General features: G+C 34.2%; 1 protein-coding gene across 7 annotated transcripts in view; it reads left to right on the top strand.

Moving 5' to 3' along the window:
• Positions 1–22,027, top strand: part of ELAVL2 (ELAV like RNA binding protein 2) — a 157,567-nt gene that overhangs the window by 2,249 nt on the left and 133,291 nt on the right. The gene's annotated exons all lie outside the window — the stretch shown is intronic.

Below are 22,027 nucleotides of genomic sequence, written 5' to 3'. Positions count from 1 at the left end.
AGAGTTTAGATTAGAATATAGTATTTATATATTTGTAGTAGCAAGAATTTCTATTGGTAAATTTGCTTTTCTTATACATTGATACTTTTAGACCATGGATAGCTAACAATGTTCTTAACTATATAACTCATTTTGGATCATATTACTCAACTATCATAGTAATTTAATTTCATAATTAATCTTGAACCATACTAGCACTACCTATGGTTTTTAAAGACACATTAAAGAAACATCTTAAACTAATATATACAATATTAAAGTAAGAATTCATTATCTACTACTGTTATACAGATATTTGTAAGTAAATATATACCCTGTACATATGTACAATTAGATTACTTTGATACTCTGTTGAGAAAAACACCTTTAGTCAGAATTATTTTACTCATGTTCATAATCTCAAACAAGCCTTCAACTTTATACAACTTTACACATTTGCAATGTGTAGTTTTCTACCTACACATTGAAAATACTGTTTCAGTTGCAGATACTCATAAAAAATTATTATTTAAAATTAGCTGGATAATAGAAAGTTATCTTCTAAATGATAATGAATAGTGCATGTAGCTTAATTGCCTTTAAAAGTATTTAGACTACTTAATGCTATATATTCCTAGTACTTTTCCTCACTAATACCATGATTTTGTGCCAATTTTAGATGTGCTAAATATTCTTAATATGGGAATTTCTTTATATCAGAATGTAATGCTATAATAATCCCTCTTTTCTATAAAATATAAATACATTTAATATTTTTATACAGAAAATATAAATGTTCTATTTATGTGTTATTGGCACAGTAAAAATACAGTGGTTATGTTCTGATATTTTTCCTAAATCTCAGTCTGTTAGAATAAGTTTTACAAATAGCAAAAAGCTTATAATGTTCATAAGAACAAAATTCTAAGTGTTTTCAACTAAGCAATACTCTCATAGAAATAGTCATTGCTTCCCATAACATTGACCCCTTTAAGTGAACAGGTATTCGTACATAAAGGAGAAAAGCAGGTGAGATGTAGGGAGTAAGAGTGGAGGACAGCCAGGTTGTCTAATGTTACATTGCAGATTTTGCCCCCTGTACCATATCTAAGGTGTGATATATTCCTGTGAGCAAAAAAGGCAAAAAGAATGGCTAAAGTGACATAATTTAAAAAATGCAAAAATAATATTCATTTATTACTTCTAATGGTATTAAATTTAATCTGTATCTTATATCAAATACACAATCTAAAATAGCTAAGAAGTTATCTTTAATAGTTAACAGGTGTGGTCTACCTGCCATGATCCAGTCATGGATCTAGTCATTTATGTAAGTGCTTTGTATGTATTATCTTAGTTAATCTTCAGCACACTCTAAGTGGTAAGTTTTAGAAACTGAGTAGCTAAGATCAGACAGTTCATAAACCACTAAATGAGGATTTGAATCAAAATCTATCTGATTCCAAACTCGGGTCTCAAAAATGAGAATCAAATAATAGAAAAATATGAAATAATAATACCTAGATTTAAAAAGACCATCCACATAAAACCCATATAATTTCCACAAATTCTGAGGATAAGGATGATTACCTGTTAATCTTGGCACTTTTGCAATAAAACATTTTTGAAGAAAAAAAACTCACTGAAATATTCCTAACTATATCCCCAAATTGCTTTTGGAAACATTAGTCTTTTTTGACTGGTTGTTTCTCTTTTGGGACATTAATTGTGGAGAATTTATTGTTTTCTCCATCCTATTCCAAAAACAAACAAAAGGAAAGAAAGATTAACTCAATTATAATGACAAAATTCTTTTAAAATAAATACCAACCCTGCCTACTTAATGAAAGGAAAATTTAACTGCAAACCCAGTTTTCCTTAAAAGAGAAGTTAAAATCAAATAAGCAGAGTGTTTTTTTATTTTACTTAAATTTTATTTAATTTTTCATTGTAAAGACTTAAAAAATTTGATTACATTAACATTTGCTAAAGTAATAAAATGTTATGATTTTTATAGGTAGCAAGTCATTTTATAATTTTTTTGCCATAATATTTTTTAAGTTAGAGTTTACCTTGATAATACTTACAATCAATTAACATCTACCCTAATCACACATATAGTGATTAAGGGCTCTTCATTTTTTTAAACTGCCCTCATTTTGTGAACTAAAGAAACATAAAGATAGAAAGTAATACAGAAAATGAAAAGTTTCAAATGGGGCGCCACTATATGATTCCTTTTTAAATATTAATAATGATGGATTCTAATAAATACTAGGGAAACATCCTTTTTCTTTAAAATGCTCTAATTTTGCTGTTTTTTATTTATTAAATCTTTGAACCTGAGAGATTGGAACATATATATTGCATAGGCCTGGATTTGTTTATTTAAATTAGCTTAGATCTGTAAAGGTGGAGCTGTTAAGATTTTATAAAGATAATTCATTTAAGTCCCCCTCAGTACCAATGAAACAATGTGTAAGGACATCACTTACATTCAACAGAAAACTGCTCAGTATTTCACTTTCACCTGAGAAGAAATGAAAGCACTCAGAATAACTCTATCTGTACTTTATGCAACAAATGGGCTCCTGAGTTGTTTTATGTAAATCTTTTTTTAAAAATTGGGTTACTGTTTTTAAAATGCAGAGAGCTCACATGTTAAAAGAACATTTGAATTAATGATCTTGTTAAGTGAAGAACTTTTAAAAAATTGATTCATCCATTTTGTAAGTTTCAGGTTTTTATAAAGTAAAACCATCCAGATCTATCATGTTTAAACCACATTACTTATAAGTATACTAATTGATTTTTTTTAAGTCAAATAATTTTTGGACTTTTAAGAACCATGTTATAAAGGAGAAAATTGTGAGACTTGAGCAATTCAACTCCACAGTATTCTAGAAGTTGACCACATATAACTCAAACTTGTATTTCGCTTTGACTTTGGAAACCATGCCTTGAAAAACCCCAGAATTTTCCCCCCCCCAAAAACTAATTTTAGTTACTCATTTCATTTTAAATAACATTCAGTCTCAGTTTTTATTATAGTTAGTAAAACGTTCATATAATTTTCTGTTTTATCCTTGATTCAGGAATTTATATTACATTCTTATGTACCAAAATCATAAGACTGTGTAGACAATTTTCTTTCCATTCAAATTCATCAAAGTGTACAAATCTATGTAAATAATAAATGTATATACATATACATATAAAAATTTATGGTTATATCAATATGAAGCAAAAAAGGAAAGCTATTAAAGCTGTTTTATAGTTTTAAACTTATGGGATAATTAATTCCACAAAACCAAATTTTATCTAATGATAAGAATATTAACTACATTTATTATTAACTAAAAATCCAGGAGTATTTTAGGATAGCTCTGTGGAGTCTGTTTTCTTCCACCTCTCCATTATTTCTTTCTCATAACTTCGTACAAAATGATAATTTCACTTGAAAAATTAGTAGGAAAAATGTAGACTATGGTTGAAGTAGGAAAAAACCAAAAAAGACCTCAAGGAAGTACCTTCATAGGTCCCGGAATCCTTCAAGGTATGCAACTCAATTATCCCTGTAAATTCCTTTGAACATGAAATCATTACATTTTGTGTTCAAAGTAAAGTTATATGTTGTAGACTTTCAAAGCCTCTCAGAGCACTACAGAAAGGGGAGAATAATACAAGCTAGATACTACCACACTTGACAGATATTGACTAAGGCTGAAAAGGCAGTGTTAATGCTTTTAATTTTTTTTAAATAGAGATTATAAAGTTAATGAAACCTAAGGTCATTACCATTAAGAACTAAGAACTCAGCTTTTCGAGTGTTTCAGTAAAAATAATTAACCATGAGATAGTTTCAAGACTTGATTAACATTATAAATATTTAATAAAATCTAAAAAATTACCACTATCCTTTGTTAAGGATAATGAGAGCTAAGATTGCTATAGGAATCTAGACTTTTGAATTTCTAATTTCTCAGTGCTTAATTTACTACTGTTTAATCTGATATTGTGGCAGAGATAATATTTAATAAATAAGTTTGATTCGTAACATGGATACCATAACATTTTGATGTGTCTTGGAATACAAATGAATGATAAACTTCACTCAACAAACATTGCATACTGGGTTAGGCACGGTGCTAGAACCTGAAAACACCCTGCTGGAAACGACAGCTGTACTGTTAAGTAATGCACAGCCAGTGTAGAAGGTAGACATGTCAACAAAGTGTTATAATGCAGTGAGATAATTGGTATTAGAAGGATGTACAAAGTGCTTTTGGGAGCACAGAGGACACTATCACTAATATGCTTGCAGTTGGTTTTAGTGTGGTATTTGGGAAGGCTTCTCAGTGGAGGTGAAATTTTGCACACTGCCTTTTTTTGTATTAAAAAATGTAATAATGGATCTTCAAATAATATACAGACTAGCCTAGGTGACAGAGTGAGACCCTGTCTCAAAAATAAATAAATAAATAATATACAGAAAGATGACATATGTATTTTTCTTGTCTTTATATATTGATATGTACATATGATAAGGGAGAGCAAGTTTTCCATATAGGATGCTGAGTTTTTCAAGATTCATTAGTGTAATTTCTCTGATATCCTGCCTTTGACAAATGTGCACAGCTGAGAAAGCCTTTAATGTATTGATTACGTTAGTGTTTTGTTGCCAGTAGCATAATGGATAAAGCAAAGGCTCCATTTTTATTATTCTATGCTCTGCCAAAAAAAAAAAAGTATCCTGCAAACTGTGAAAGGCACAAAAAACCCACAAGTAATTAAATAATGTAAATGGTGAGGGAGATCGCTTGTGATCTGGGCTAAAATGAGAAAGGTGTGTGTAAGAAAGAGATTATTTGCAAGGAAATAATATGAAAATGTTTTACAATAGGAAAAAGAGTTCTGTTTCATAACAATAGGGTATCAACTTAAGCAATTTCACTTTCCTTTGTACTGTTTTCACGTTTGCAGTGGAGAAGGAAACTACTGGTAATCTGACATTTTCCTTATTTATGATTGTTTCATCAGTGATCAGACCAAAATGACCCTATTTTCTTTCTAAACTCCCAAACTTATGTAGTTTTACTGTGAAAAACCTTCACTTCAGAGTGATTAGTACTTTGTGTGAATATCATTATGCATTTTGCTCTCTGATATCTCGACAATAGAGTTTAGCCTGTTCCTGCTGGGATTCTCTCCTGGCAACAATTTTTTATTTCCCTGCGTTCATTTTTAGGAAAATCCTCTCAACATTGTTATATGTATTATTTTATAGGAAGGAAGTATGTAAAATACTCTTGAACTCATTTTACTTGTGAGTTTGAATAGCATTCAGATTAGAATGATTTCCCCAGAATTTTGTAGGCTTGCCCAATCCAGCTGTATATTTTATATGCTAATGTAAATTCTATTTTTGTTCCCCTTGGGGGTTTAAGTGATTATAATTGTTGCTCTTCAAAAGCCAAACAGATGATGATTGCTGCTTCAGGAGTATACCAAAAGAAACTGGCTTTCATTAAACCTGCTCATCCACTTCATAATTATCTCCATTTTATCTAGCTAAGAAGCAGGAAAAAATGGCAAGTACAGTTCATTGAAGCCAGTTCAGTTATTTAAACATCGCTTTATTGAACTAGCAGGAGGTGTTAAAGTAGGGGGAATGTTTTCATTCTAACACTGATATGAAGCCAGTGGCCCAACTCAAGAGTCAGTTGAGCATCAAATGCCAGAGGCCACGGAGGATGAGAGGGGAGATTCTTTGAGCTATTCCGAGAGGAGTCCTCTAGTGGATACAATAAATAGTGCGGCACTGACGGCTATTCTGAAATATTCTTTTTGTTTTTTCTTCTTCCTGTAAGATCAAAATGCAGTTAGCTATTTGGTATCCAATAAGAAACACCCAGATATGCACTCTAAGTGAAAGAGAAATTTCCTATATGATGTGAAAAAAGGGATATTCATACATTCTAAAAGGACCTCACATTCTGAGACTGAGTGATACCAAGGTCCTTCAAGGAACCCTTATGATCACATGAATTGGGATCTGAGGATAGGTCAGAAAGCAGATTCTCATGGAGGTTGGCTTTCCTTGACAGAGAGAATATCTCCTCCATTCAGGTGACAGTGGCCTTGAGTTGTCTGTTCCCCAGTCCTCTAGGGTGACCTAGAAGTTCGGCTGGACTGGAACATGTTCTGACCACATACATTGCTGACTGTCCTCCTGGTGGCACAGAGAGGGTCCTTGAACTCTCACCCGGGGAACAGAAAAGTGTCACAGTCAACAGCTGTTCAAGCTTCCAGCTGTGAGAAAGCAATTCTCTGCTGGTTAAATGAAAAACTCTGAAAGGGCTCTCTCCTCTCTGAAATTTCAAAGAGCCACGTTTTTGAAACAAATTGTCAGAGGCTAGACTTAAATAAGCCATTATATGCATAAACAAAAAAGCAAATGGAAGCTTTCACGTTTTCTATAGATTTTCATTTTCATGTTCCATGATATTTCAGCAAGTTTCAGGCAATTTCACTTTTTGAAGTTCTAACATAGCGTTGTTATAGTACAAGTTGATTTTGAAACTTTTGGAGAATCATGTTGAAAAAGGAAAAAAAGTTTACTTAATGGAAAAGAGAAAAGATGCTCCTGACAGGCTTTTGGATAATTTACTGGAAAGTTGTGTACTTTAAAAAATATATATATATATATATATATATATATTTTTCCTCTCAATTTCTATGCCACAACAATAAAACATTTTCCAGTGTTCATATATGTGCTTTAAAATTTATGTATTTTTATTTTTTTAGAGACTGGATCTTGCTCTATTGCCCAGGCTGGAGTGCAGTGGCTGCTCACTGCAGCCTCAAACTCTGGGGCTCAAGTGATCCTCCTGCCTCAGCCTTCTGAGTGGCTAGGACCAAAAGAGGGCCCCCCGTCTTTTTTTTTTTTTTTTTTTTTAATAGAGACAAAGTCTTGCTTTGTTGCCCCAGGCTGGTCTCGAACTCCTGGCCTCAAGCGATCCTTCTGCTTTGGCCTCCCAAAGTGTTGGGATTACAGGCATGAGCCACTGCTCCCAGCCCCATATACATACTTTTATTTTAGCTCTACAATAACCCGTGAAGTAAGAAAAGAAAATAGTAACTTTCATTTTGTATATAGAAACATAATTCACAAAGATTTTTAAAACTAGAATGTAGGCGTACCAACTCCTTCATCAATATCTCCTTGATCAACATCTCCTTGATCTGCCAATAGCTTGCCAGTACATGATGTTGAATTATATCTAGGTTGCAGAGTCATTTCTAAACCCTGAGGATGGAATGTCCCCAGAGAATATTTATTTGCCCAGTGATCTCTTACGTAATCTATGCAATTTGCATTCTGAAGTCCAGAGAGAGGGTATATCAATGGCCTGTTCTCTAGAAACTCTAAAAATTCTCTCTGGTGGTGTGGCAGTATGGAATTTTCCTGAATTTCTGTGTAGAGATATGCCAGGGTATAAATCACTCTGATTTTCTACTAAAAAGAGATATAAAAGCTGTAAGTGTGAGAATGCGCCAGCTGCACCCAGACTAGCCCCAGGCAAAAATGGTGAAAACTATCTGATTGGTTTCCTACCTCTCCATCACCTTCTCTTGATACCTCTAGGACCTGGCTATCCTTTTTTTCCTAGGCTTATACTGCCACCTTTACTAACATTGCTAAAATCCAAGGTCTCCTAGGACAATATCTCTTTCCTTTCCAAGGTGACAGAACGGTTGTTAATCTAATAAATTAATCTCCACTAATGGGAAGACACTAAGGAGAGTCCTGATTTTCGTTAATATTTAAAAATTGCTCCCAGGGAAAATGCCCTTATTTCTGTTAAACAACCATGGTGAGTAACTTGTGAAGTGGTCCTGTCAGGCCAACATACACTTTTTTCTGGTAGTTGCTTTTCTTAAGCGTGTGGTACCACCTGATCTCTGTCATTGAGGAGACTGCTTATTTATCTTGAAGTAGGACAGTTAGAAATGAACTAACTGAACAGGAAAATATAACTCGGAAAAAAATTGATTGGGCAGTATTGGCTTATCTGTCTATGTTTATTAAATAGAAGTAAAAGCTACAAATGTAGCAACCACTGAAATATATGTATGCCAGTGGAATGACTCTGTAATTTCTCAGGGTTATCTCATACGTCTGTTCTTTCATTTTACTAACAGGAAGTTGTAGAAAATCATGCTTGTTCTGTGACCTCACAGCCACATGAATGTAAATAAAATATTTTCAAGATATCTGAGTTAAATCTTGGTGAGCATAACACAAAGCATACATTTGGCAATTATTTCAATTAGTCTCCTCGACAGAGAGAGCTGAACCAAAATAGTTCAAACCAGAGTTTAACTGCATGTTAACTGAGCAACTGAAAAACCTGCACTGATTTTGCCCTAAATCAGTAATCATCTGTGGAGCTTTTTATAAACATATATGCTTAGACCTCACCTCAGAATTACTGAGTAGATTCTTTCCACCAGGCTTCTGTACTTGAAAAGAAAAAACCTCCACAGGTAGGTTGAGGCACTGATGTACAGCCACATGACAACCACTGGGCTTTCCTCCTTCTAATTCTGCCATTCACTGAAGATTCAGTCTGTGCCAGGCACTCTACTAAGCACTTGACAAATACTTTTTCACTTAATGCTCATAACATCCCTAAAAAGTGGCTATTATTTTTAATACCCATTTTACCAATGAGAAAGAGAGGTTGGGTGATGTGCCTAAAGTGCCAAGGACATGGAAGAGGCAGAACCAGAATTCAGGTCTGGTTTAATATTTTTAACCGAGACAACCCTGAACTTGGAAAGGCCTTTTTAATATACAGATTGAAAATGTACGGCTGTATTTTATAGCTGTAATTTCCAACCTAGAAGCTTCAATTTTGCTGCTTTGATTACCCTAAGAATATCCCGAGCGTACAGGGATTGTTTCATTTTTATGGCCTTCAAAGAGAGCCACTATATTCACGTGCAAGAAGACATGGTCTAATAGGTAAAAGATACTTTAAAATTATAGGTAAAATGTTTTGCTTTCTTTGTATAAAGGTCACAGATGACCTTCTATCTCAGTTCTTAATTCAGAAACTAAAGGAGCTGCCATAAACTACCTTTTAATTTCATTGCAAAAATTATTCAGATATAAGACAATGTTAGAAAAGCACGATTTTCCTTCCAGGTCAATTTCTTATAAAAATATTAACAATCGTCTAAAATCATTGCTGATAAATGCAGTTTCTAGTGTGGACTATGCAACTTTAGGATTTGTTCTTTCTGATTTGGGGCTGACACCAATATTTAGAATAGTGATGACTCATGTCTAGGACTGAAATTTGTTTTTCATGGGTTTATACATTTTTCCCCTTGAATTGCACCAAAAATGGTTTTTTAATTGGCTTTAACTCATGCCCAATAAATTGGACGAAAATTGATTGCCGCAGTCATGTTTGGTTTAAAATTATTCAAGACTGCGCCATGAGTCAAATGAGTGCATGAGTAAGGGCAGCGGCACTTTATGTCCTCTGTATATGACAAATAAGTTTTTTCCAAAACGGTTATAATTCATATCTAAAAATTAATACACGTCTCCAGTTTATAAAGCTTAAAAGATAGTAATAGAACACATTAAAGTGAATCATATTAAAAATGTTTCTCTTATTTTGATATTGTTTCTTAGTACCTTCTTTTCTAGTTCTACCAATATCACAAATCTAATCACACTATTTCTTTTAAGAAAAACAATGCCTGTTTGTAGCTCTTGCTAGATTCTTGGCCATGATATTAAAATGTATCTAAATAGTAAAATGAAATAAATCAGTAACAATGTTTAGAGACTTTATTGCCCTATAGAGTTGCACCAGTTTCCCATTCTCTGAAGAGTAATTTTAAAGAAAAAAATTAAACAATATGAAAATTGAATTAACCCAGGTGACGTTTAGGGCATTGAAATAGCAATTCACTAATAGTACCTGTCAGGAAGCCAGTTTTTTTTTTCAATGTCATTGTGATTATTTACTGTATTATGGTTTTAACTTATTTATATATCATAGAAATCTGAGCAAATCATTTGAAAGGCTTTGCTGGTTGGGAATGAAGTTCAATCTCATAAGATTCTTAAGCAACTATGGGAAAAAGTATAATAGGGGAAAAATGATTAATTAAATGAAAAGAAGAACATCCCTTGGGCATAATATAGATAGGCAGAAAGCAAAGGAAATAGTTGATATTATTGTATATAATTAATATTAGGCCATTCTAATTGGACAGGATAGCTATATCCGATATTGTAGTCTAAGAAAATGATAGAGCAATTTCTGAGATTTTTGTTATATTGCTCTGTCATATTTATTTTTCATGTGTATTAAATCTTAAGGTTTGTTTTCTAAGTGAATATTATTTTGTTTATAAACTACAAAGCTCTGGGACTGTCAATCTGACCTTTCTCTGAATCTAAGTTGTCTTTTAAGAGATCATTGGTCTTTATCAACCAGTTTCTAGCCCCTGCTCCCACCTGGTGGCTATAGGGCCTAAAGACTGAGCTGTAGTTTTTGTCCCCCGCAAAATAAAAAACTACCTTGCTTTTTCTGATTTATAAGAAAGAATGCATGTTCAGAATTTTTACAAAACCAATAATGCAGAAAACATAAAGAAGAAATGCAACTATAAATCAAACTCCCATTACCTCAAAATAGCCCCTGTTTAGTGTTCTAGTGAACATCATTTATATAATGTTTAATATGCTGAATAATATTTCATGACAATCTCACATATCATTAAATAATAACTATAAAGCTCTTAATGGCTTTATAACTCTTTACTATATGGATGTGGAATAGACTTCTTAAAATACACAAAAGCTAAATAATTAAACCCTAAAATAATATTACCCAGTGGTTAGAACATCTTATATAATATTTCTAAAAATTCTATTATATTTTATCTGAATTATATTAAAGAAGCAAAGCATCCAACTGCCAATTTTACCTGTCTCCCATTTGTCAGCAATAAATATCATGGCAAGCCATAACAATATGATTAATCCTGATATAAAAATAGAATTTTATCTGTTTATGTTCATTGTAATATATATTTTCCTTATGATTTGTTCCCTTGCAAGTACTGTGTCATCTGTAATTTCTGCTGTATTTCTTTAAAATTACCAAATTTCACATCTGAAAAGTACCTTAGAGGTAATCTAATAAATAGCACTTAAGTACTTGGACCCTAGGAACAGACTACTTGGGGTCAAATCCCAGCTCTGACAATGTCTTATTGTGTGATCTTGGACAAATTACTTAACTTCTTCAGTTTCTATTGTGAAGATTAACTGATTTAATGCAAGTAGGGCATTAGAATGCTACCTAGCACATAGTACATGTTACCCATTATCATTATGATTATAAATCCAGTCTTCTCCTGGGAATCATGAGGTTTAGTCAGAGTGACTTGCTGAAAATAATCAGCTAGTTAGTGAGAGAAAGAATGCTAGGACGTCTTTCTGTCTCCTTTCCCCAAGCCTGGGGATCTTTGCTCAGCGCCGCAACTGGTCCTTTCCTAGCAGTGTTTTTAAAGTCCTCCCTTTGGCAAAAAGATATCCAGGGTTAAGCAGGGTGCCCGCCTGATAGTCTCTGGTCCTTGGTTTCTCTCCCTCACAGCTTTCTTGGACTTGTTGGCTTAAAAGTATTATTTTTTCAGAACACTACCACTTTCCCAGTGCCTGGTAGAAATATTTTAGCCATCAAAACACTGTCATTATTATCAGTGTCATGAACCCTTCTTCTATGCCTATCAGTCTTTTCCCATCTGTATTATCCTCTCACCCCACCTCACTCCAAGGAGTCTTACATTTTGGACAGAACCTTCTTAACCCTGCCTATGTCTTAGTTCTAATTCCTATACCTATGAGTCTCCCTTTGCTTGGCACTTCCACAATTCGTAGTTGTCAATAGGTACGTCCTGTTTCCAGTAGTTTTATATCTGTACTTCCCTCTGCTGGCTTTCAAAGCCAGCATGATGTGACTCCACAATACCTAACCAATCTGATATCCTATGCTTTCTAGCCCACTTCCTCTCCTACAGCCAGCCTGGTCTATTCCACCAAAGTCCTGCAGTTTTCACTTCTGAACCTCCTTTTATTTGCTCTGACCACACACACATACACAGACACACCAATAGAGTAGATTTATACGAAGATCTTTTAAAACCGAGGACTGAACACTGTAATATACATTAGTATTTTCTTCTTTTCTACAAACATTACAAAGAAGCACAAACTTTCATGTATCCTTTTGATATGGAGACACACCTCGCTTTTAGTATTCATTTTACGTTCTAGCAAATATTAGTATTCTAGAAAACATCAGTGCTCTATGAGTTAAATAATGAGCACTGACATAAAAGAGAGGCTTTCCTTTTTATTGTCTGCACAAGAAATCTAGAAATATCAGCAAGAGAAAAAAAGAAATTTCACAGTAAATTGTGTCAAAATAGTTCAAGGCAATGTCTATTGTTACTCAAACAGTTTAAACAGTCTGTAACACCATTCATTTATGTTATATCTTCCAACTCATGTTTACAAAAACTGACATTTCAAACAACCATATTCTCTAATTTCTCATACCAGAATGACAGTGACCAAAGGAATAGGATATTAGTTCTATTACAACAGTATCTTCAGCCTTAAAATGCACAAACATATGCACAGTGAAATAGATTTTCCATTTAATGACATCGATGTGAAGAGTTAAGAGGGGTTGGTGTGAAATGGCAATAAACAGCAGCACTGGCTATTCTGTTTGTATGCATATGTGTTTCTTCCTGGTGCTAATTACACTTGCTCATAGAAGTCTGGCAGTCACATGACTACGCTTGACCTTGAGCAAGTCAATCTTACCAAATTATAGGATACATTTAGGATGCAGACAGATGCCTATTGAAACTTAAAATAAAAACATTGTCTGTATTCTATTGTGACCTACAATGAATTTAGGTTTCCAAAAGTTTAAGGTTCATTCTTTCTTTTATCAGGCTGCAAAAGGTTGTTTCCTTCTATTTCACTTACTCACTGGAAGTCCACATTTGTAGCTACATCTATATCAATCCATAGCAAAGTAAGCCCAGGAGGAAACTGCAAAACTATAAACCATAAGCAAGTTCTAGTATTCTTCTGATATTCTATGTTTTACCAATGTCAAGTGGACATTAGTTCTTTATTTGGTTTTATTCAAAACAAAACTATTATAAAAAGCCCTTTATATAGTCTATCTCTATATTCCTTTGGATATCTGTTTTGATAGATTGTTGAAGCACAAACAACCTAACAAATAGAGAACTAGTATAGAAATTATTGTTAGCCTATGTAAATGGAATAAAGACAATAGTCTATAAAAATATATGTGGAGAGGGAAAATGATGTTAAGAAGATTGGAATTGGTTTCTTTCAAGGAGATAAATGAATAGTAACTTTTAAAATCTTGCCTTAGAATTAACACAGATAGTAAATAAGAATAGATAATGCGTGTGTATATATATATAATTGAATAATAACAGTATTTTGACATAAAATCAAAATATTTTAAATTCGATTAGATTGTGATGGTGTATGTCTGACTCAACTTGATTTCATCAAGTAATTAACTGAATTATAAGCTACACTTAATGCCAGCCACTCACATTTCAGCCTAACTAAAGTAACAATAGCCATAATTAATGCCAAAGAGAGTAGGAGATTGCAGGAAGAGTGACATTCGTGAAAACTGCTATTAACCTTAGAAATGTTACCTAAATTCCTAATACCTCTGTTATGTCCCTAAAAAGGAGAAATAATTTATGTTCTTCCTTACCTCCTATGGTTACAAGGATAAATATATAAAAGTACATTGAGCTTTTTGGGATAAAGTTACTATAAAAATCTAAGGTGTTTTTATTATTGTATTAGTCAAATGGTATCTCAGACTCTGTTCCTTGTTGAAACCGACAGCTTTTTATGGGTGAATCATGAAATTATATTGGGGAATATATTGAAGTCACATAACAGGGCAGACAGAAGATTTTATGCTTTTGGGGGCCTTTTAAACTTGTTTGCAATTAGAAATGTGAGAAGATATTTATCCTAAGATATCTCAGGACGTTAATGCGAACAAATGAAAATATTTAAGAGACAGTATGTAAAAGCAGGAATTCTAATTCTGGCTTCATCAAATAAATGTGCTAAGTTACCATTTTTGTTCCCATAATCGTAGTTACCATGTATTGACTGCTTCCTACATGCCAGGAAGTTTGAGTATATTTATGCTTATGATTACATTTAACCTCACAGTGATTCCCAATTAGGCATTATTATCACTATTATATAGATTAGGAAACCAAGGCTAAGAAATGATAATTTATCCAAGGCCCCATAGTGACAGAATCAGGTTCAAATCCATGTGTCTGAAGTCAAAGCCCAAGCTCTTAACAATTTGCAAAACTATAGTTCCTAGAAGGATAACATTAGAATTTCTATTTAAATGAGTAATTTTTAACAAACTATATTATTTACAAACTTATAAGGAGATATTGTACAAAAAATTAGAGGAATAAACAATAACAACAAAGCCAGACACATTGTGAATGTTTTGTACAACACATTAACTGAGTTTTTTAAACCTATCAAATTGTCCTTTTACTAGGATTTCCTAAAAAGTAATCTGATTTCCTTCAGGCATTTCTTGTCTGTAATCTAATTCTATTATTCTGGGACATAATAGGCACTCAAAAGATGTTTGAATCAAATTGAAATGGGCCTTTGGTCAAAGATCAGTAATAAATATTTAAAAATAGGAACTGATTATGTATCACTCGTTTGACCCTTACCTGATGATAAGTGTTAAATCTGGAAGGACATAATTAGTTACATATGATAGTTTTGGTGATAGAATTATGATCAGTCATAAAGAAAAATATTACAATTTTTGGATATTTCAAAAGGTTCCAATATTTTTACTTTAATACATCATAGACTATTTTGCCTTCAATGTATACTATCCCATTTCCCACAGAGAGGGATTAATAATAGAAAATCCTTTTAAAAAATAAGTTGTATATTTATGGCTATTTTATTATTTTTCATCATTCATAATGAATTGTTATAGTTTTAGAAACTACATATATCATTAATTTGTGACAAAAAATTGTATAAAATCAAAATAGTTTTTATATTATTTTCATGCTGAAACATTTTTCTGTTCAATAATGAAAATTTCTCTTCTTAAAATTGTCTTTAGTTTTGAAATGCTGTAATTTAAATTTGTGAAATATCTTTTTTTCACATTTCAAACTCAGAGTGCATCTTTTAACCCTTATGCAAATTCACCTCTTTAAAAAGTTTTACCTGTATTAACAAAGAATAGTTTAACTGTCTACTGTATGTATATTTTCAATTTGATTAAGAAAAAGCAAAAATAAAAACCATGGCTTAAAGGGTTTATTAAAGGTGACAATTCAAATTTGTTTTGAGTATTTACAATAAGCAGAAAAATATCTTGTTATCTGATTATTGAAGATAATAGTGCCTAAAATGTTGGAATTCATTAAAATAATATTTCTTAATACACTTATATAGTAGCCATTACTTAAACCAATATAACCTTATGGAAAATGATGGTATACAAAGGAAAAATTAGCTTATATAACCATAAATTTACCTCTCATTAAAGGATACACATAGCACTCACTCATCCATACATTTGAATTAAAAAGAAAAACCAACACCTGTTCTCTGTGTTATAAGATATGAAGGATTTTTGTATATAACTATTCAACAGAGATGTCTTTGAGAGTCCATGGACTTATATTTATTTGCTTCCTACCTTATGAGTAATCAGACAACAATCCTCAAAGTTTAGAAGAATTGTTTTTCATATTTCCAAATAGTTTAGTAACTACTGAAATATATAAAAATCTTAAAATTTTTCTTATTGCTTTTTCTAAGAAAGTCAACTTTAATTTTTCTTCAAACCAAAGTGATTTAAGCAGCCTTTCTATTGTCAGTTAAATGCATTTGGACATTGATCAAAGTTTTGGGGTTAAAAAAAATTAAAACTGATTGAACTTTTTTTATCTCAAAATATTAAGGGGTACAAACGTTTTCGTTACATGGATGCCTTTTATAATGTTTAAGTCGGGGCTTTTAGTATGCCCATCACCTGAATAGTGTTCATTGTACCCAATAGGTAAGTTTTTACTCCTCCCCCCTGAAAAAAAAAAAAAAACAGATTTTCTAAAACTGTATTAACTATATGTTGTCAGTTGAAGGTACATTTTATACATTTCCTAAGACTTAAAATATAAATGCTGTGTGGAAAATGCAATGTATCCTCTCATGCTTATACACCTCTTAAATGGACACCAGTGAACTTGCAATCCACTTCAGACACAAAGAGCAAAGTACAGTACTAAGTCATTAGTTAATCAAGACAACAAGATCAGTGGCTATATGCTGGTCATTATACATATTAAATTGGGGGGAACATTTATTTAAATAATGCATAAAACTTCAAACCTCATATCCATAAAAGCACACAGAAGAACGTAGATATAAAGTGTGCCGTCAAGAACCAGGTATGTGTTAGAATACATACCTAGAATTTTTTTGTTTCCTGAATTACTCTATAGTAATTACCTGGGTGAAGGGAGGAGGTAGTTGAAATATAACTGTTATTTCTGTAAGTAGCTAAGCAGATTCTTTCCTGTAGATGAAAACTTCTTAAGACTATTCCAAAAATTATCCTGGAATCTCTCCCGTGGTCCTTTACTTTAACAAAAAGGCCAGGTTAACTAGTTTACAGTAACTCCTCTGTGGCCGGTTGATCTGCTTTTCTTACAATGAAAGAAAATCTTTAGAGTCCATTTGGAATCCACTTCCTGTGCCCCCTGCTCAGATAAAGACAGAATTCCCTTTTAGACCAGATTGGTTTAAATTGTTTCTTAATCTCTATATCACACCAAACTTCACACAACTTTATACTGTACTTTTCAAATTGTTTATTCATAGTACCTATGTTCAGGAATCACGGCCAGATGCTGTGTCCTTCTTGCACTCCTCACAGATTCCCTTCTCCAGATAATTTTTAAAGCCGGTGGGCTTTTTCTTCTCCCTACCCCCCCACCCCATTTTTTTTTTTTTTTAAAAAAAACAAACCAATATCCCATTCCAGGCGCCCCCTCTCTGTCTGCCCAAAGCATTTTAATGACAGTTTACTTTAGCGGTCTATCAGCAGACTGCTGCCTCTGCCACCTGAATTTCAATTTCTTAATTTACAGCCCAGATAAAACAGAATGGAGCAGGATCTGGGCTGCTCTCTACATTGGGTTGGCCTTATCAAGCGTGAAGTTTGGCGCATTGCAAACCTATTCAAGTGATTATCTGTTGAGGACCTCTCGAGCCATCTCCATCTCTGCAGCGGGCTGATAAGACAGCTGTTTCTCTAGCCACTGTGTCTCCCCGGGCCTCAGTCTTCTTCTGATACAAACTCCGCCTTTGTCACTGTGCCCCGGTGCCGTCACTTGCTCTGTGGGGCAAGGGCTTGATCTGAACATAGGCGGGGGGGAAAGTGTGAGTGTGTGTGAGAGCAGAGGAGGGAGGAAAGAGGAGGGGGAGGGCAAGGAGAGCGAGAGGGGGAGGAGGGAAAGAGTTAGAGACCAGAGGGAGGTGGGGGGCAGGGCGGCGTGCGAGCGCGGTTGATAGCGCTGATTGACTGGTTGCTCAGCCCGGCTTTATTATTTCAAATTAGACGTGCATCGCACACAAGTGGAAACATAAATCTTCAATATAAGAAAGAGCCTCCGAGCATCGGAAGCAGAAAATCCGTTTCTTCCCAGGTCCTGGTAAAGGGGCCGGCGAAAAGACTGATTGCTACCAGCTGAGACAGATGGTTTCCTTTAACTTTGAAAACTGCTATTTTTAATTACTTGTATTAATTTTGCATGAGATGTATCGGCTCCTGGAGGAAGCTTAGAGAAGGCTGTTATCATCCCTGAAAGGAATGGACACGAGGCTCTGATTTGCCCTTTCTCACCTCCAGTTTTCCTTACCGCACCCTCATAGATTCCCCCTTTACGTGCTGAAGAAAGACGTGAGTTTATCCTTCTAAAAGTTGCTATTGAATAAAGGTGGGGAGGAAAATCTGAGGACATTACTGGGAGCGTTTATATAAATGATCGTTGATCCGAGGCTGAAAATATATTTTCCGAGAGACTCTATGGGGCACGTGCAACAGATCTTAGTCTGAATATCTGCAGGCAAATCATTTAAAGGAGAATGAACCTCGCACACATTTTGCCCAGAAAAAATGATGTGTGTGTGTGTGTGTGTGTGTGTGTAGGGGAAAGAGAATAATGTAGGCTGGTCTCAAAGATTTACTGCAACACGTTACATTTATTTATTTTTTTAAACATTTAAATAAACAATTCATGTTTTCTTAAGTGTAAACAGCAACCTCAGGATTCAGGGAGATATTCGTTGAGTGTGCTTTCTTACTTTACAGCCTTTCCCCTCAAACAGGAGTTTAAAGACACAAGGTAAAGAGAAAGTAAAGGATATTTGCAATCCTGCTCACTGCCGCCCCTGGCACTGTCCCTAACGGAAAGTGTTTGCAATATAAGGAGTCCTTTGCAAAATAGTCTTGCAGGTCACTCACCTTCGGATAACAGGCTTTGCCCCTTTGCCAGGAGGTGGAGGGAGCTGGGAGAAGAATTGAGAGAGGGGAGTGAGGGTGAGCAGGTAGGCATTTTTTTGCTGCGATTTCCACCAGGAATTTCGAGGAGTAAAAATTCTGGAGTAGGTTTAACAGACTTTTCGAAGACTACCTGGATTTGCATTTATTTTGCATGAACACTTTGATGCAAGTCAGGCTTACCCGGGCAAGAGAGTGTATGTGAAAGACAGTGGAAAGTGCGCAGCGAGTTCGGGGCTCTAACTCTCTTGGCGGTTTGTCACTATGGCCAAGTCCTAACAAAAGCCAGCCTAATTCAAAACAAATGTCTTCTTATGGAGTAGGACAGTCTCTTCCTCAAAGTCCGTGGAATGAAACCTTCCCAGGAAGTTCAGTTTCCATGTCTCACAGGGAGGGACAGAAAACACTATCAGGCTTTGCAAACCTCAATTCAGGGTCTGCTTGTCTCTGTCCATGGTGCTAATTCCTGCCTCATTTTCTTGCCTGGTTGCCACGGTCTTAATTCACATTGGTGTCAATTTTCACTATAATTTTTTTTTTTGGTTGTTTTGTTTTCAATACCGTGGAAGGAAAGTTGACACACTAAGAAGAATAAATAAAGGAGTAACAGCAATTTGTATAATATCTATATTTCTCATGCAAGTATTAAACTACTACATTGCCAATATTATGAACCACAATCCCCACCCTCCCCCAAAGCCCAGCAAACTAACACAGAATAATATTTTTATTCACTTGAGAAGATTTGCTGTTTGGAATTAATGCCTTAAATCAAACATTGTAAATTCATTTACACAGCTTAACTGCTTTATTTACTTAAAAAAGTTACAAGTAGTTTACAGCATCCTTTATTACAAAATGCTAAAATCACTCCCTTTCTTGGCCCCAGAATGACTAGTATAAAGAGGTTATTTATCCTAAAAGACATTGTCCACAACAGGTTTACATATTCCTGTAAACGACTGTTCTTTTAAAAAGAAACTTTAGTAAAATAATTCATTGAATTAATTACTTTTTCAGCTTTGAAATCCATTCTTTTTTACAACTCCATCCACATCAAACTTTTTCTGCACGTTCTCCATGGGTGACTCCCTCCATTTCCCCTCTTTCTGCTGCAATTCAAAAATAATGCCAAAGACTTTGAAGATATGTCAGAGCTAACATGATTTTATCATAACTCAAATGTCTTTTAAATGCTTTTCTAATGCAAGATCAGATGCTGTGGGTAATTCTTTTACCTAACTATGAATGAAGAGGGGTTGATTACATTTCTGCTTAACCTGGAGTGAGATGTTTGCACATAGCCTTCATTAATAACAAGATAGTACATGTTAATGTTTCAGGCTATAACACAAGAATTTTCTACATCCAGATATCACTTGTTTTAAAGTAGCTGCATTCAATTTTTATTTTCATAAGTTGGAAAGTATATGTTGCCTATAGTTTGTGTATCCATGTAAAAGTTTTTAAATTTAAAAACATCTGTTTTATTGAGAAAGTAAACTAGTATTTTAACATATTTTCAATTTCTTAAATAATTTAAGTCCATTTACCTACATAGAAAAGACAACATGTTTAAGGATGACAATATTTTGAAAAATATTTTGTTCCTCTGCCAAAACTGAAAAAAAGCATATCTACTGAGTCTACAGAGTTTAGCATTTTGCATTTGAATGGACATTTACCATTTTATGTGTAATTTCTTTATGTAATACAAATGCTAGATTTTCATTCCTCCATACCACCCTCGGCTTTCCACATTCTCCCCCCACCCCAAATCCCTTTGGAAAATATACCACTGTAATCTATAGATTTTTCTCGTGGATACAAACATGCACCAAGAAATAAAACAAAGTATTAGTCTCCACCCAGTTATATAATTATAATGGCAAAGAGATTCTTTAAAATGCCGAGGTTACATGAGCATGTGCAACTAATTCAGTATTAAGAGCATGATAACAAGGAGAAAAGACAATTCACAATAGATAAGTCTTCAGTATTATACTTTTGCCCAGATTGTATGTATTTAAGGGTTATTTCTCTGTGCTAAGCTGGGGGCAAGGAGAGGGGTTGAAGGAAGATGACTACAAACCCAATCTTCTGTTAGTCATACGTGTATTCTAGATAAGATGGAGTCTTTCTGTCTTTTCTCCAACTCCTTAATTCCATTTCTTCAAATTGCTTTTTTTTCTTCTAGCCATGAGTTTTACCCAGGTCTAGAGAATAGTTATAGTTTAAATTAAAACCCCAGGGGCTGCTATATAAAAAGTAGGGGGTGAGGGTTAGGGCATGATTATTATAAATGCGAATTGCTAATTATAAGGTAACATAGAGTCAGGCCTTCTTTCTCAAGCCCCAGTTATTGCCAGGCAAAGCAATAGAACTTGGACATTGTTATGCAGGCTATCAAGGAGACAAACAGGTCTTCTGTTATTTACCATTAATCATTTATCAATACTCAAGGACACTCTCAAGGAACACTGATTTACTTTATTCCTCACTTTCAAGTCATTTTGCTCTGGGACCATCTGTCCTTTTCCCCTCCATGACACCCCACCCTCCTGGAATCTCTAACTCTTACCTGTGCCTTCTCTTTCCGGCACTCTCAAACATAGTGACTGGCAATAAATAGGTAAAGAAATTTCTTTCCAAAAGGCATGTGCCTCTAAAGAAGATATATTACATTGTGTAAGAAATGTAAGTACTGTCTAGGAAATTGGCGCTATCTTTCAAGATTGAAAGGAGAAATTCTGGCTGGAAAAGACATAGGTCAAGTGAATATTGTTTCTACTTACACATCCAGACGATCCTGAGGACCTCACTTTCACTTAGAGGAAGAAATAAATATCATGAATAAAACTGTATTTCAGTCTCCTGAATGTTATTAAAATATGGGGTTGTAATAAAGTATTCTTCATCTATAATGCAGAAACATTGACAGCATTTGGTCTTCTGGTTAAACTTTCTACATCCTCAGAGAAAGAGTCCTGATAAAGGTTCAACTATCTTTGCTGTCAGCAATACATGTGAGGTCCAAGAACTGTACTGCCTGCAAATGCAGAGTCGTGGCTTGTTCTAATTTTATAGACAGCTGCTCTTTTTGAGTCATCAGACACCTCAAAGTGAAGAACCTTAGCTCTACTCAGTACCTCTTTTCCTGGATAGGATGTTTATCCTACACTTTTCTGTTCTAATATGAAGTGAAAGCTAATTCAAACCGCGCAGCTTTGAGAGCATTTCTCACTTCATTCTTATCCTAAAAGGATGCTGAGTGTGTGTGTGTGTGTGTGTGTGTG

Source organism: Eulemur rufifrons, chromosome 7 (assembly GCF_041146395.1).
Source record: "Eulemur rufifrons isolate Redbay chromosome 7, OSU_ERuf_1, whole genome shotgun sequence".
In the NCBI taxonomy this organism is placed as follows: domain Eukaryota; kingdom Metazoa; phylum Chordata; class Mammalia; order Primates; family Lemuridae; genus Eulemur; species Eulemur rufifrons.
Note: the sequence above shows the minus strand (reverse complement) of the source record. Positions and strands in the feature narration are given on the sequence as shown.